The following is a 9755-nucleotide window of genomic DNA, read 5'->3' as shown; positions in this document are numbered from 1 at the left end:
CAGGTTTGTAGCAGAGGGAGTGTTTTGTAGGGCGTTTGTAGTGGGCTCGCTGCAATCAATGACCATTGTGCTCAATAGTGAGATGCCCAGTTTACTGAAGCAGACAGCTTATTTTTTAACATAGAAATGAAAGAGACTGTGAAAAAGTGCCCACAATTATGAGGTGGCTGGAATACTGAGGTGACCGCAAACTGGATTTCTACTGTATGTTTTCGGTTTATATAACATTATTAATTCATTTTGATAGTCTTGCCAGTGCAGCAGTAATAAATGTCAGTGGAATACAGCATTTTTCAAACTCAGGAGAAATGATGAAATGGCTTTCTCTAGTTCAGTTCTCGTAACTGATTTGTGACACATTTATCAGTTATCAGTTCAGTATCTTCTATTGGAATGCATGACTGTTTCTACATCAATTCACATAGCACATGTATTTTACTTATGAATAAAATGTATTGGAAACTCATAATTCAAAATTAAACATAAGCCTTGAATTAATCATTTGCAATTCGATTGTTATGATTTTTATATCATAAAATATCCGTAAGTAATGTAAATCAGAATTTAATTGGCTAATAAAACACATACTAATTTGTTACAATAAATCAAAATAGAAGGTGCGAATCGTGCCATATTTATGAGCCTTGAGGTTACGAGCCTACAACCGAATAATCTCATATATTCACGCAATGCCAAAGTCTGGAAATGTGTGGACCAGAGGAAGTTAAGATGTTCTTGCCTGTCAAGGTCTACAAATTTAACAACCTTCTGAGAATCACCACTATTAAGTTTTAACATAAGTAGATTATTTGAAGTATCCTATATCGCCTTAGGATTGTAGCTTCATCTACCTAGTGTATCACTCTTATACATCACTCCCTTTTCACATGAGAGTTTCCATTCTATTTGTCTAATGTTGAACATACACTGTAAATTTGCAGTAAAAAAGCCATGACTTTGGCTGCAATTCATTGCAAAGTTTTGTTTTGATTGAAGTCTGTGAATTACACTTGAATCACTTGGGTGAGACATGATCTACCCACAGGAAAAAGTTTGCTCAGAGGTAAAATGTCAGACAAAAATCTATAGTTCGGTAATATCTGTAACCTTCCTGTAGGCATTAAAACAGCATTTCACTTTTTGTCAAATATAAAAACTATGATAGCGTACTTCTAGAAATGACAAAACAAACACATTTGATACTGTAAAGAATGACTTCCTTCAAAAAAGAGCCAAATAAATGTTTCAGAAATGTTTTGGTGGTGACAGGAACAGGTACAGACTGTAATGAATGGGATCCATGATTTTTATGATGCTAGGTTCAAGGTGGAGGAAAAAATGACAACAATAGTTCTAGCATTTGGTACAGAGCCCTTTACGAGTGTATATTAAGTCGGCGAACATATTTGGTGTTTGATAACCAGAAATGAGGAATAATGTAACTGAAAAACAAAAGTTGAGATAAAAAGGTATAGGTAAAAATGAAGCTACGATGAAGTGGATAAAGAAATGAAAGTACCTTGAATGCTGAAATAAATGTTACATTAAATCAAATGTGTTAATAATTTCATAGTACAAATTAAACCCCATGAAAAAAAGTGAAGAGGAAATCTCCTGTTATAATGTGAAGAAAGCCGATTGATGGAAGGACTCCTGAAACATGAATCAAAGAAGGGAATTCATGACAGGGTTAGCTCAGAAGATGAAAGAAACTCAAAAAGAGATTCAAATAATCAAAATGACTTATGTTTAAATTTTAAAAAATGGAAAACATGACTCACACCCGGAAACACAAGTTTCCTAATGTGGGTGAAAAACGTAGACTTCTGGAGTATCAGGCATATGCGCAACCACTTGTTTAGCTCAACACTTGAAATTTAACTTTAGAGGCAAAGGACAACCCCCGACTTCTCTTTTCCACCACAAACCATCCCCTCCGTCCACCTTGCCACGCCCCACATCCTCTCCCCAAACTCCAACTGTGAAGAGATGCTGGATTTCCTCAAAATCAAAATCGAGGGGATACATTCAGCCACCTCTGCTCCGTCCACAACTACCCCCACATCACCTCTCCCTCATGACTCACCCCCCACCCATCCCCCCTATACTCCTTCGACCTTATTCTCTCCCTCCTCCCTCACCACGACTGTCCTCAAACTCAAACCCACCACCTGCTTCCCAAATCCCATCCCCACCTCTCTTCTCATTTCCCAGCTCCACCTTCTGGACCCTCTCTTGTCTGACGTCATCAACGTCTCCTTGTTCACTGGTTCAGTTCCAACACCCCTAAAGACAGCTGTCATCATCCCCATCCTGAAAAAATCTTCCCTGGACCCATCCCTACTCTCCAGCTGCGGCCCCATCTCTAACCTCCCATTCCTCTACAAGATCCTGGAATGAGTTGTTGCTTCCCAGCTCCACTCCTTTCTCTCTCGCCATTCCCTCTTTGAACCCCTCCAATCCGGCTTCTGCGCTGCCCACAGCATGGAAACAGCCCTGGTCAAAGTCACTAATAACACTCTAAACATCTGTGATCAGGGCTCCCTCTGCCTCCTTGACCTCCTCGACCTCTCTGCCGCCTTCGACACTGTCGACCACTCCATCTTCATACATCACCTCTCCTTACTTAATCTTCGCCGACCTGCCCTTGCCTGGTTCGATTCCCATCTCTCTCACGGTCTCCACTTTGTTGCCTCTAACAGTTCTCCTCCAGCTCCCGCACTGTCACGTCTGGCATCCCCCAGGGCTCTGTCTTTGACCCTCTCCTCTTTAATATCTACATTCTCCCCCTTGGTGACACCATCCGCAGATATGGGGTCAACTTCCATATGTATGCGGATGACACCCAACTCTATCTTTCTGCCTCCACCCTCAACTCCAGGACCACTGCTGTCCTGACAGACTGCCTGTCGGACATCAAATCCTGGATGAGGGTAAACTTCCTACAGTTGAATGTGAACAAGACTGAAGCCCTTCTGATTGGCTTGTGCCAGCACCTCCGCACCTCAAGTTTTGGCAGCATCAACCTCCATGGTTGCACACTACAACTCACCAAGCCAGTCAGGAACCTAGGTGTCTTGTTCGACCCTCAACTGTCTTTTCTTGCCCACATCGAAGCCATGAACCGCTCTGCCTTCCCTCACCTCCGTAACATCACCCGATTCCGCCATTACCCAACCCCTCAGGCCGCTGAAACTCTTGTTCATGCCTTCATCACCTCCAGGCTCGACTATGCAAATGCCCTGCTTGTCGGCCTTCCCAACTTCTCCCTCCACAGGCTGCAGATAATCCAGAACTCTGCAGCCCATGTCCTCTCCTGCACCAAACTCCGTGACCCCATGTACTTCATTCTCGCTCGACTGCATTGGCTCCCTATCCTTCAGAGGATCCAGTTCAAAATCCTGGTCCTCACCTACAAAGCCCTCAATGGTCCAGCCCCATCCTATCTCTGTGATCTCCTAACCCTCTACCAACCCGCCTGCTCCCTTTGCTCATCTGGCTCTGGCCTGCTCCATGTCCCCCAACCCACCCGCCCCACCATTGGTAGGAGACCCTTCAGCCACTCTGCTCCCAACCTCTGGAACTCCATTCCCCAATCAATCCGCCTTGCCCCCTCCTTAGCCTCCTTCAAGTCCTGCCTCAAAACCCTCCTCTTCGACCATGCCATTGGTCACCCCCCTTCCCCTCCCCTCCCTTCTCCCCCTGACCCCAGCTCAAGTCTGAAATGCTGTACACTGTCCAGCGCCTTGGGACTTCTTCCCAACATGAAAGGTGCTATACAAATGTAATCTTGTTGTTGTTGTTGTTGTTGTTGTTAACAAAAGAGTATAAAATGAATGCAAAACATTTGAACTTGGTAAGGTCTTGTTAAAGGCATTTGTCCAAATTTTTACAGCTAAGAAAACATGTCTAAAATTGAGTATTTAACTCTAGGCCAGATATATCTCAAGGTTAGCATCAACACTTATTAAATCAGCACTACCGCAATGTTAAACTGCAAAGGAAAGTCAGGACCCTTAGGAGGTCAGCACCTACAGGCTTTCCTACCACAAAATATTCTTGTAAATGTTAGCAGAAAAATAAACCGATCTGACTGAACAGAAAATTGAGAAAAGATGCAAAAATATTCATTTTGGTTTCTTGTTGAAATAAATGATATGTAGTTTAAGTAACTGTTTACAAAGACCCCCAAAAAGTAAATGGATAGAGATTATATGGAGCTTCTTGTTGAAACTCAATACAATTTTTATTTATCACATTGGCAAACTGTATTTCCTTTTCTCCCTAATATCCTTTTACAAAATTATTGTTGTTTTACTTCCTCTGATTTATCCAAATTGGGCCATTGAGGTGTTTAAAGCACTGTCACTGTTCACACACTCAGCACAGAGGCATACTGATGTGACTTTATTGTTAATTTGGAAAGTTTATTACATGAATTTCCTTTTGTTCTCTCAACAGAGGAATTTGATCACGAAGACCTTATGGGAAACAAAGCAAGATGAACAGAATTGAGTGAACCCATAGTATAAGCATGTTATACCTTTCAAACTGAAGTGTCATGTAACATCACAATCTTGAACAATTTCAGATGAAAATATTAAAATTGTCTTAGTCTGGAAGAGTACATTGTCATAACATTGAAGATCATACAAAATTGTGGAAAATAAATAAATCTTAATTTGGAAGCTGGTTTTCTTTAGGACTCGGACTCCACCAACATTATTCAGCTCTGAAAATCTCTCCAAAGACCACATTACCGTCTTATCCCAACAGCACAGAAAATATTGTGTGCCATGTGGAGTATTTATTAGTCTCAGTTTGCAATGTTCCCTATATCCTCCAATGCTTTGAATGCTTTGTGCCTTCACATGAATAGAGTTCCATGCATACAATGTGCTCCATGATTACTTCTAACCCGCAGCTGTTTGAGAAAACACAGCAAGAAGGAGGGACTGGAGTACTGCAAGTGTATAGATATACTGAACCAATATATAAAACTTATGGACTGTGGACAATCAGCTCCTCATTAATAAACACCACAATTCCCTTTTATAAGAAGAAAGAAGACTCAGGCTTTTCTTTCCCTCCATGTGCGTTCAGACTTGTCACTTGGTTGCTGAATACTGCACTTTTTTTCTTTTTGTTATTTCTTTCCTACAATTATTGAAGTCACCGTTGGGTAAATGATGCTGACTTGCTGGAGGGTACTTAAATTTAAGTCAGTGGAATTACTGTAGTAAACATTAGACACATTTCACAACCTGTGCAGCATCAAACTCAATGCCCATGATAATAGTACTGATAACTGCAATTCCAAGTTTTTCAGCAAGAAATGCACAACACTGATTTCAACCTTCGGCAGCAATTGGAAAGATAAAGCCATGCAATCAATAATGTTGGACTCAGATGTAAGCACATTGTTGATGGTTAACTTCAACATCAAAAAGATAAGACTGCAGTATATATAGCAGTACATATAGCAGCCACTTGCCACAAATAAAATGGGAGGATTAATAATCTTATGAAACAACCTGTCAATCAACCTAAACTTCACTGAAACATGCGCTGCTATTTGCCCAAGCTATCCCACTGTAAATCCACATTGGAAATCAATTTTTGACTCACTGTATAAAGAGTGCATGAGAAGCCTAAATTCTGCACCATACATATGGGAGGAAATGTGCTACGTAATGTAATAATTATCATCAATTTCCACTCCCCATTGCTTTCAATGACTGCTGGAAAGGATATGTGGACATAGAGCGAGCACAAGACGTGATTTGGCTGCTACACTCTCCAATTACCCTGCCAATACTCACTGTCTAAGCCAGGGTGTCCATATTTTGTAAATCAAATCTGGAGAGACATATAAAAACAATTGAACTCACCACAATTTATAGCCCTGAAGAAACTTGTTGGATTAATGGCTGTATCTCTCTGGTGATTGTATCTGCTTCAGAATGTTATTATTCTTGCTCAGTTTGTTGCTGAACTCAAGACAGGATAAATTTGATCAGGGACACAATATGTCATTCCCGGAAATCATGGAAGCATGGTCACCCCAATAAACTCATTTTTTAATTTTCTCACTTTGGTGAAGTGCGGGTAAGTAATGTTTGTAGTTAAGTCACTATCCCAGCACAGTCAAGTGCCATCAGGAAACCATAGGAGAAAACTGGGGGGAAAAAATCAAAAGGATAAGTGAGAACAAATGTAAATACACAAGAGAAAATGTGAAGAAATTATGTAATTTGCATATATAACTATAAGCATGTGATAACAGAAATCCTAATCATATATGTTTAACAGTTGGATTCCATGGCTTATGTTCTGAATTCAGTTTGTTCTTTTAATAGATTTCACACTTCCACTCTTATTACCAATCCTTTGGTAATGCAAGTATTACTATTTTTTTTGGGGTCTTGCTTTTATGTTTCTTGTTCAATCACGTCTTGATCTCTACTTTTTGTTTTCTGCACCCATCGTCACATCTTTACTTCCAATCCTCTTTTTTGGGTCTATTACACACTGAATCCTAACATTAGTGAGCGACATGTGTTAGTCTCTCTTTGTTTTTCTAGTTTTGTATGTAAATTAACAGTAGAACAGTAGCATGCTGTAAAGCACTAAAATATCAGCACCCAGGCATTCAAATCAACATTCACTCACTTTGCCATTTGCACACTATAGCTGCAGTGTGTATTATCTGCAGAATGCACTGCAGCAATTTACCAATCTTGCTTTGATAGCACCTCACAGCCTGTGATCTCCACCATCCAGAAGAAGAGCAACATCATCAAGGGAATTTCACCGAGACATTCTTGATAGCTGCATCTACTCAACCTTGACAATATCCTTATTCTAGTTTTCATTTCATTAAATGGACAACACATTTGCTCAATGGACATTTCCTAAAATGAAATGGCTTATCTCACATGACACGTTTTAGAATTTGTATTTGTAATTTTGCATTTAGACTCTAAAATGATGTCATTGATGCTCATGGGTAAAATTTAATGAAATACTCTTAAGTCTTTAGCTATTTGTGGCATTGGAGCAAGCACACATATTAATCTCCTTTAAACACCTGTATACTTCCAAACCAACCCTAAACCCATAAAAGCATGTCATTTCAGTAGCACAAATTCTTCATGAGGGGTTTGCATTTTTTTGACTATTCCGAATCCAAGTTTAGTTCATCATTCTAAATGGTCTACATGTGAAAAGATTATCAGACCTTTTCTTTTTGCAGAGCTTTTCAGTAACCAACAGCATAAATAAATAATACACAGAACAATTTCATGCCTGTAGTACTAACATGGCTTAATCACAATTTCATGTTAAGAAGGATGAAAAACATTGTATGATCATGGAATTGTTTTTTAAGATGAAATCAAGCCCAAGAGAAATAAAGAGTTACCCCTAAGGATTGATTGACGATGATTAATGTATTTTTAACAGCTTTATTTCACTTGCAAGTTGTGCTTATCAAGTAAGAAATGTCAGGTCTGGAAAATGAAACAGTTATCCAATTTAGTTACACATTTATCAGCATGAAGCATTCCCAGGTCAGGCATGTTCCCCATTTATGGAAAGGTTATCAGTCAGCCTTTATGGAGGTAAATGGTAAATTTGCGACATTTGATAAGAGATTCAATATGACAATTATCTGTCTGCAAACCTCTGGTCTGAAGATCATTGCCTTCGAGATTACAGAGAATTTCATCATCTGAAAATCGGATAGCGATTTTATTCAGCTGGTTTCCTTTTCTATCCATTTAGATGCTGCTTTTAAATTGATATAATTGTCTATTTCTTGTACTCTTTTGTAAAAGCTACAAGTATGTTCAGACTTGAAACCAGTAAAGGATTATTGACTAAAATTCATCTGTTCGATAACTGATTCAATGTAACAATTAGCAATACAAATCTGTTATGAATTATTGCCGGTTTAACTTCTTTATGTTTGTCTTATTTCCTATTCAAATGCAAAGATTATTATTATCGTATGTTTAAGAGCAGAGTGCAGCTCTCTCCAGTCTGTCCCATTCCAACGGACCACTTCCTATTGAATTAATCTGACATTTTCCATTCCCCTAAGAGCTTTCCTTTGACTCCTCTGAGTAAGATTGTCAGCATAGGATCAAATTAAGGGTAATTCTGTGCTGGGAGCCAGCAGCCACTGGGATCTGGTGAGGCTGCCTAAACATATGTAATCTCTTAACAGGCAAAAGACAATAGACTTTCATCACATCAATCTAAACAATAGAAGTGTAAGGTGTGAGAGCTAACCCACTGAACCACGTGCTTCCTCTTATCATGTTAACTTTAATGTTAATAGAATGGAGAGTTATCATGTTGACACATTAATTTGTCTCCCTGATCCCTTACTACCTGATGAAATATTTCATGAAGTTGATGTTTCTTTTTAAAAATTGATCAATTGTCAGCATTAATTCTTTAATACGTTTTTATTTTGGTGCAAATCCTCGACTGCCTTGGGACATCCTCCCGACATGACATGCTATACAAATGCAATCTTTCTAAGTTGTTGTTATTGTTCTTTTGATATGTAGGAACATAAATAATAAGAACAATCAATAGCCGTTGAATTTTATAGAGCAAAGCATTTCATTAAGTAATTGTCGTCAAGTGTGTATTTGTGGTCAAATGCAGTAACCAGTTTTATACATGATCCCACAAACAATCATGACGTGAATGATTGATTTTATCTGGCGGAATGTTGGTTAATACTTGGAGAAACTCTGCTTTCCAAACAGTTTCACAGGATCTCTCACAACCATTTCAACAGGCAGACAGGAATTCAGCTTAACGAATTATCAAACACTTAGCGCTTCTAACAATACAGCAATTCTCCATCACTGAACTGAAACTCCAGAAGAAGGGCAACAATCTAGAGGAACACTAGGTTTACCACAATCTAGTTATGGACATTGGGAGTGGAGTTCTCATGGGGGAGATGGGAACTCTAAACAGGGTCGCTTATTAAGGACTCCACTTAAAAATAGTGCAAATTACACACAGTATATTTTGGTGATGTGTTTAGTTGCAATTAAATACAAACTGGCTAAATGTAGCTATGGGTTATAGAGTCCAATCAATGTTACACTGGATAAATGCTGTAAATAATACTAAGAAGAAATAATATTCCTTGCATTTGATATAGAGCCTTTCACATCTTCGAGATGTCTCCAAGCACTTCACAGTAAATAATGTAAAGTAAATTTACTGTATATTTTGTGGGTGAAACGTGGCAGCCAATTGCGCACAGCAGTATCCCAAAAACAGTTATGGATTGAGTGACCAAATTATTATTATTATTTTTTTGAAGTGATTATTACCCCTGGAAAAGCAATTAGCCAGTCAACTAACAATCAGGTTCCTATTTACTGCTAGGTAAATAGGCATATGGAGTATGGAAACTTGCCTAAGGATTTGTCCTGCCCGGGAATCAAACCCAGACCCCCTCGCTTGCGAGGCGAGAGCTCCAACCGCTAGGTTACAGAATATGTGGCAATTTCTTAATAAAGAACACAATTTTTTCCTTCTCGTAAGTCTACATATATCACATATGTTACGCCAACTGGAAGAAAATTCCACAGCGGTAGTAGATCAAGTCAGAATGGAGTAGCCCCAGGTCATCATGTAGTAGTTCTGGTTTCTTCATTGAAAAACGCATTGCAAATTAGTTCTTTATCAAGCCTATATACCTTCCCACAATTAGATTCATA

The sequence above is a fragment of the Callorhinchus milii genome, unplaced genomic scaffold (assembly GCF_018977255.1).
Source record: "Callorhinchus milii isolate IMCB2004 unplaced genomic scaffold, IMCB_Cmil_1.0 Scaffold4, whole genome shotgun sequence".
Taxonomy (NCBI): domain Eukaryota; kingdom Metazoa; phylum Chordata; class Chondrichthyes; order Chimaeriformes; family Callorhinchidae; genus Callorhinchus; species Callorhinchus milii.
Note: the sequence above shows the minus strand (reverse complement) of the source record.